At 54.1% G+C, this 7,836-nt stretch overlaps 1 long non-coding RNA gene across 2 annotated transcripts; it reads right to left on the bottom strand.

Moving 5' to 3' along the window:
- Positions 1 to 2,054: 2,054 nt before the first annotated feature.
- On the bottom strand, positions 2,055 to 4,112 carry LOC128311083 (uncharacterized). Of its 2 annotated transcripts, XR_008289026.1 has the most exons (3): positions 3,607 to 4,112; positions 2,952 to 3,143; positions 2,055 to 2,437 (listed from the first exon to the last, which is right to left on the bottom strand). It is a non-coding gene; the product is annotated as an uncharacterized LOC128311083 (long non-coding RNA). The 2 variants fall into 2 exon arrangements; XR_008289025.1 differs by having other exon boundaries at positions 2,952 to 4,112.
- Between the last annotated feature and the right edge of the window lie 3,724 nt (positions 4,113 to 7,836).

The raw sequence follows: 7,836 nt of genomic DNA, 5'->3' as shown, positions 1-7,836 counted from the left end.
GGGGGCAGGTGGATGGGAAAGGGGAGTGGTGGGGGCACCTGGGGGGGGGGGAATGCACGAGGAGGGAACGTGCAGCAGGACCTGCAGGGGACGCCGAGAGATCCCGGGGGCAGGTGGATGGGAAGGGGGAGTAGAGGGACCACCTGGGGGGGGGTGCAGAGACTTGGGGTAGGAGCGTGGATAAGGTGGGGGCGTGCCAGGGAGGGAGAACTCTGAGGAGTTCGGAAGCACGGAGTGGGTAGATGGGCAGGGGCGGTGGATGGGCAGTGGGGGAGCCCGTGGGGGGGGGGGGCAGCTCCGGAGGTTCTGGTGAGCTGGACGGAGAATGGCAGGGAGCCCAGACAAAGGTGGGGTGTAGAAGTCCATGGAACAGAAGGGGAGAGGTAGGAAGGGGCGCCGGGGAGGAGATACAGGGGGCACGAAGGAAGCAGAGCGGAGCCGGTGGAGCCGGTGGGGTTGGTGGGAGCGTGGAGGGGAGGGAGGGCTGGGCTCGGGCGGGAGTGGGAGCTGCAGGTCAGCTGGCGTCTTCTCCGGATCTCCAGACCTTCCAGACCTTACCAAGTTCTTTCCCCAACATCTCAGGGCGGGCGGGAGAAGGCGGGGGGAAAGCGAAGGAGAAAGGGACCAGGCAGGAGCGCACCGTGCGCCGCCGGGCTTTTCGCTTAAAAGGGCGGCTTGCCTGTTGTGCGAATTTCACCTCAATAAATTCTTTTTAATGGAAATTAATAATTTTGATGGTCTCCAGAAGGAGTTGGTTGGTGTCTTCAGCTAGGTCCAAAATCGATGCAAGTTTGGAGCAAAGGGTGATTAAGATAGTCTGCCGTACGTTGATTGTTTTTTTTTTTTTTAAGGTAAGGTTTTACAACATTCCAGGAAATCATCCTATTTTGTTTTCGCTTTTTTCAAGATTTGAATACAATTTTAATGGAATTTTCTTGTTTGCTGATTGCGGATAAACTTATTTGGATGATGGGGGGAAGGGGTTCTGTACAGACAACTCAGGAGACGACAGTCTTGAGGAGAAGGCTCTGATGGGTTTCCAAAGCCTCAGAAGAGAAATAGTTTCTTTCTTTCTTTTTTTTTTTTTAAGTTTATTGTTTAATTAGAGATTGAGAGAGAGTGCAATGGGGGAGGGGCAGAGAGGGAGAGAGAGAATCCCAAGCAGGCTCCATGCTGTCAGCACAGAGCCTGATGCAGGGCTCGAACTCAGCAGTAATGCCTTTGTGACTTAGATTCTCGGATCGCCGGTTTTAAATACTACGTCTGGGGTTTCTGTTACAATAAGTGTACTCCACGGGGGAGATAGTTCTTTGAAGGTCGTGGGAAAATAGTGCGTTCTAACAACCGCTTTTAGATCATTTAAATGAGTTTTTCTGCTTGAACAACCCCCACCTACTTAGTGCCTTCTCTGGTAATTTTGCGTTATCGCTCCAACACTCTTGCAGCTAGAAAGTTTTGCCAGTGTTAGGCCACAAATCTGTGATTAGAAATTTCAACTACTAGGGCCCCTGGGGGGCTCTGTCGGTTGGGCGTCCGACTTCGGCTCAGGTCACGATCTCATGGTTCGTGGGTTTGAGCCCCGCGTCGGGCTCTGGGCTGACAGCTAGAGCCTAGAGCGGCCTAGAGCCTGCTTCGGGTTCTGTGTCTCCTCTCTCTGCCCCTCCCCCGCTCGTGTTCTGTCGCTCTCTCTCAAAAGTGAATAAACGCTAAAAAATATATTAAAAAAGAAAAGAAATTTCAACTACCAATTAAAAATGAAAAGTTTAAAGGAGATATAAGGCCAAGTGGGAGGATGGCCATGGCGAGGGGAAACCAAGGTAGCCTTGGAGGAGAAATGTAGGGGCTTAAGGAGAGACGGGGAGAGATGAGTGGAGGGTAGGGGGGTGGCAAGGAGATACAGCAGGAAGAGAGCTGCCTGGGTGGGGCGGGGAGGGTGACATGGATGGAAGGGAGGCAGGAGGTAAAGCAGAAGAGACAAACCTACGGTTTTCTAAACTTTGCTCCTGAAGTGGGAAGTTGCCCCAGAGATTGTATTTGTTTTCTTTCCTCTTGGCAGACGTTCTTGGGAGCCACCAGGGGAAGCCATCTTGGAACCCATTAGGGGGCTTGCCAAGGAAAACCCCTTTGGAGCCTCTGAGGGGCCCTGTTTGAGGGGCCTCTGAGGGGACACCTCAGAAGGTCGCCTTCCTTCAGGAGGGTCCAGGCAGCCCCACTGACCAGGGAAAGGAGAGGAGCCTTTGCGAGTGGATCACGACGAAGGAAAACCACCGTCGGGGCCGTGGGGTGGCCGACGTTGAAACAGCGTTCCCGGGCCAGGCTGCCAGCCTGACTGTGCCTGTGGATGGGGTTAAAAGATCTGGGCAACGGTGTTTGGAGCCGCCGTGTAGCCGGACTCGATCCCAAGGCAGTGGGCACGTCTGGCAGTCTCTGGAAGAATCTGGAAGGCCAAGGTCACATTTCAGCAGTGTCGGCGTCTTTGGGCCGCAACTGGCTGTAAGTACGGGCCGCCTCCGATCCCCGTTCCCTGTGGAATCTGAACTGACTCTTCCCTTCGGACTCCACAGACCTCCCTGTGTTGGCGGATAGCATTTGGAGGGAGACACCCCAGGAGGGAGATGCTGGCTTTCTGCCAAAAGGCCTGGGGAGCCCAGGAGACTAGAAATGTAAGAGGTGGGATCCCATTTGTCCCTGAGCGTGTGCAGCGCTTTCTGCCAGGTGGACTCATGATCCCTGCTGCTTAGGGCATCGAGATAGAGCACGAGGCAGGTTGCCTGCATTTAGTCTAGAATGAAATAAACAATTAACTCCTGGGCCCACGACCTTCTCATCCAACCCACACTCCTCAGATTCGCCTCCGTTCCTTCCTTGATCTGCCCTCCCCTGTCCCTCTTTGCAAACCTTTTTCCAGCGATTCCCGGTCCCCGCTCCATTATGACCCGCCTCTTACTTACCCCTCAAGTGACCTCGACAGAAGTAAGCTGGGCTGTGTGTCTGCGGGGCCTCGAACCCGGAGCTTTGCTTTGCGCGTCGTAGGTGGCCCCCGGTGCGCCCGCGGCTATGGCATCCTCTCCCGGAAGCAAGTGCTCCTTCGTCTCCTCACGGTGCCCAGGGTGGTGATGGGTCAGCCCGGGTTCACCCAGTGCCTGTCGTACAATTGTCGGTCACTTGCCTCCCCCTGACAGTGATGCTTACAATGCGTTTTGTCCTGGGTCCCCTGCCCGCCCGGCGGGTTCCTTGAAGGTTCTCGCAGCCCTCTGTAACGTTGTTTTAGCGTTTGGGGCGGTATTGTTCCCTGGGGGGGGGTCCGTGTCATTAGCCCTCAGTCAGCCAGCGTGGCTCCAAGCGGAGAAGGGTCCTGGCCGAGTATATGGTGCATAGCACACAAAATACAGCGAGTGGGGAAGGCCACGCTAGGGCTTGGCTGCAGGAAGCAGATGTTCGAGTACCTTCTGTTCAGACGGCTCTCTTGGCTTACCAGCATTACCTCCAGGGCATGCTTGCGACCAAGCAGGCATGTCCCACGTGTGGGACGGATATGATCCATAATGCTACTCAGAAATGTCATAGATTTAAACAGAGATAGGGAAACGGCCAATATAAAACTACCTTGGAAGTTAGAAATAAGTCAGGGTCCTGTAGGGCAGCAGGGAACGAGGGAGGCCAGCAGGTGCTACCACCGTCTTTCGAAATTCTTCTGTCTGCTCTGTGCTTCCCAAGTTTAGTGTCACCAGCCTTGCCGCTCAACAGCTCCCTAGGCCCCTGACCTGAGCGCAGAATCTTCCCGAGGCACGTGGTAAGCGCTTCGGTATCTGAAGTTCCCAAGGGGAAAAAGAGCTCAATGATGACATGGTGTGAGAAGGGCTGGAATTGTCAGCAGGTCTACACCGGGAAGGGGCCGTGAGCCGCGTGAGCTAAGCACTTGGCCTGAGTTAGCTCTCGAATCATCCGGGTAACCTAGGAGGGGGCGATGTCACAACGCCCTTTTTTCCAGTGAAGAGAACAGAAAGGCTAAGAAACGTGCTACTATGATCAGCTCAGTTCTCAGGAAGAAGGGGAGAGTTAATTACTACTTTGTCCGATACTAGAATCGGAGAGGAGGCCCCAACTTTTTCTTCTTTCCGCGCGGCTGGCTGTTTATTTATTTATGTTACTCTGAAGCCTGATAACAACTGGTATGTGAACTGTGATTTAATCCACTCTTAATGATGCGTTGGGCTTCCCCTAAGTCATAAAGATAACTTGTACCCAAAAAGTACATAAACAGCCTAGCTCCTCTGCAGCTAACCTGTTGGGCAAACGCTGTTTTTTATACGGATCGTTACACTTTGAACTTTGGTGTGAACACAGAGCGTATGTACTTTTATTTAATGAGCAGTTCGGAATCTCTCATGGACTTGGCCACAGGGGTGAGGAGTTTGGGGACACAGGAGGCACAGAAAAGAATTCTTAAAATTGTGTAGAATGTTTCTGAGAAGGGAAGAGGCAGGGTCCAAGCAGGGGAATGTGACTATCGTGCAAACGTGTTCCAGGTGTTCCGGAACTCTCTAGAACTTTATCCTTAAAATTTCTGCCTTGTCCTGCTTGTACGAGAAGCAGCATTGGGGAAATAAATAGATCATAAGTAAAAGCTTTATTACATTTAGTCTGGTGAAAGGGAGTCTGAAAACAAACATCTTGGGGGAGAAATCTGGATATGAGTACTGCAGCCCATTAACGGTGGTTAATTTGGGGGCTAGGGGGCTGAAGGAGCCCATATGAAGGACTTTTTTTCTCTGCATAATTTCTTTAAGTAGTACCTGTGGCTGGTGCAAAAGAAGAGGTGCTCTCCTGGGGCGCCTGGGTGGCTCAGTCGGTTAAGTGTCCGACTTCAGCTCAGGTCACAGTCTCACAGTCCATGAGTTCAAGCCCTGCGTCTGGCTCCACACTGCCTGTGCGGACGCCGCTTGGGATTCTCGCTCTCCCCTCTCTCTCTGCCTCTCCCCCGTTCGTGCTTTTTCTCTCTCTCAAAATGAATAAATAAACTTTAGGGGCGCCTGGGTGGCGCAGTCGGTTAGGCGTCCGACTTCAGCCAGGTCACGATCTCGCGGTCCGTGAGTTCGAGCCCCGCGTCGGGCTCTGGGCTGATGGCTCAGAGCCTGGAGCCTGTTTCCGATTCTGTGTCTCCCTCTCTCTCTGCCCCTCCCCCGTTCATGCTCTGTCTCTCTCTGTCCCAAAAATAAATAAACGTTGAAAAAAAAATTAAAAAAAAATAAATAAAAAAATAAAAACAAACCGACAAAACCCAAAGAACGCCATCCCTAAATCTCCTGGCATAGGGCAGATGGAGAGCTCCTTTTTACATTTGTGTATTTCTCAAAGAGGTTCAGCACTAGAGAAAGGTCTAGATTTGGTGGCAGAGTTCGATCGTGCCCGGCTGTGTGCTAACCAGAGGCTGATACGCCGAGAACTGGAAGGCGGTGACACTCGACACCCGTTGGCGCCGAGGACGCTTCGGGGATGTCCTCCTTTCCACGGAAGTTGCTCCTGCCAAGGTCAGAGGTGAGCCCGAAGTCACGGCTTTATGCTCAGTTCCCAGGACTCACCTTACTCGACCTTCCGGGGCCATTTAATACCGTGGGCCACTTGCTCCTCTCTCCTACGTGGCTCTTCCCTCGCGTGTGTGACTATGTGAGCTTACACGGCAAAGGGGACTTTGCAGACGTGATGAAGTTAGGGATGTTGATGCGGGGAGATTTCCTCATCTCTAGCTGGCGGGGGCGGGGGGGCGCGGTATCATCACAAGGAGCCTTGTAAGAATGAGGCAGGAGGGACAGAGCCAGAGAAAAGGACACGTGGTCATGGAAGCAGAGAGAGATGGGTGGGGGGGGTACTGCTGGCCTCGAAGGAGGAGGAAGGGGCCAGGAGCTAAAGCCTGTGGACACCTCGGGAGGCTGGAAAAGACCAGGGAACAGATTCTGCTGTAGAGCCTCCAGAAGGCGTGTGGTTCTGCTGACTCACTTTAGACTCCCGGCCTCCAGAATGCGAGAGAACAAACGCGTGTCCCTTCAGGCCACTCGGCGGGCGGCTCTGTGTTACATCAGCAGCACAAAACTAGTACCCTTGCACCCGGAGACCCCATCGCTCTGGTCCCCGGCTCCCTCAACAGGGTGGCTGTTCCTCTACCCCCTGCGGGACGGTGTTCAACCTTCCCCTCCCCGCGGCCTTCTTGACTTCCCTGTGGCTTTTTTGTTGTGTTGTTGTTTTAAAATTTTTTTTAAAAATATTTATTTACTTTTGAGAGAGGGAGACAGACCGCGAACGGGGGACAGGCAGAGAGAGAGGGAGACACAGAATCCGAAACAGGCTCCAGGCTCCAAGCTGTCGGCTCAGAGCCCGACGCGGGGCTCGAACTCGTGGACCAGGAGGTCATGACCTGAGCCGACATCAAGTGATCAACTGACTGAGCCCCCCAGGCGCCCCTGATCTCCTTGTTTAACACCAAACCCCCATAGTCCTTCGGCAGCCCCGTTTTCTTCAGCTTTTGAATGTTGCTGGCACCTTCCCCCCAAACTGAATGCTCATGGTCTGCTAATGACAAATGTTGCCAAAATGCCAGCTCCGCCCGGTGCCAGGGGCCTTTCCGTGTCACCTTCTGCTGTTTGCTCCCTCCCCGGGACTGGATCGACGCCCGCCACCTGTGAGGCACTCGCCCGCTGTCTGCCGAATGAATGAACACGAATGGAGAGTTGAGAAATCATTTTACACAACAGTTTTACCTGGTCCTGGGAGCTGAGTGTCCAAGACAAACGAGTGGTGGGTTCGGTTTACCGTTCCGTTTCGCTGTCAATATTGTTTGACGTCAGAGGCGTCTGACATTCCTTCACGATCTCCGTTTGTAGAAGGGGTAAAGGCCGCGTGTCACAATAAAACAGTATGATGTGGACTCCCCCTGACTGAGCTGAGAGTATGTTCAGAGGTAGCTGCCCAGGGTAGCTCTGGCTTTTGACTGACCCACGTCCCAACATTCATTTCTACAGAATTAAAAGTCAGGATCGTTACTCTGGAAAGGCGAAGGGACGGTTTTCGCTCGGGGCAAGGGTCTACGTTTAGGGTGACAGCGGACTCGGGAGAGACGGCTTTGCCCTCCGTGGTTGTGGGCTGCCTGCCGAGACACTGCTCTCTCTCTTTTTTTTTTAATGTTTATTTTTGAGAGATAGAGACAGAGTAGGGGAAGGTCAGAGAGAGAGGGAGACACAGATTCTGAAGCAGGCTCCAGTCTCTGAGCTGTCAGCACAGAGCCTGACGTGAGGCTCGAACTCACGAACCATGAGATCGTGACCCGACTGAGTCCCCAGGTGCCCCTGTCCATGGCTGTGGACCGCTTGCTGAGATGCTGCTCTTCTATTGTGAACAGTCTGCTTTTCACTCGGGGGTCCTCAGGGCTGTGCTCCCAGCCAAATATTTGTGGGAGGAGGGAAGGAAGAGAGGGAGGGAGGGGGAAGGGAGGGAGGGAGGGAGGGGGGAAGGGAGGGAGGAAGGGGGAAGGGAGGGAGGGAGGAAGAGAAGGAGGGAGGAAGGCGGGAAGGGAGGGAGGGAGGAAGGGGGGAAGGGAGGGAGGGAGGAAGGGGGGAAGGGAGGGAGGGAGGGAGGAAGAGAGGGAGGGAGGAAGGTGGGAAGGGAGGGAGGGGGGAAGGGGGGAAGGGAGGGAGGGAGGGAGGAAGAGAGGGAGGGAGGAAGGCGGGAAGGGAGGGAGGGGGGAAGGGAGGGAGGAAGGGGGAAGGGAGGGAGGGAGGGAGGAAGAGAGGGAGGGGGGAGGGAGGGAGGGAGGAGTGAACACTTCGGAAGGCAGCTGGAGGG

The sequence above is a fragment of the Acinonyx jubatus genome, chromosome A3 (assembly GCF_027475565.1).
Source record: "Acinonyx jubatus isolate Ajub_Pintada_27869175 chromosome A3, VMU_Ajub_asm_v1.0, whole genome shotgun sequence".
Taxonomy (NCBI): domain Eukaryota; kingdom Metazoa; phylum Chordata; class Mammalia; order Carnivora; family Felidae; genus Acinonyx; species Acinonyx jubatus.
Note: the sequence above shows the minus strand (reverse complement) of the source record. Positions and strands in the feature narration are given on the sequence as shown.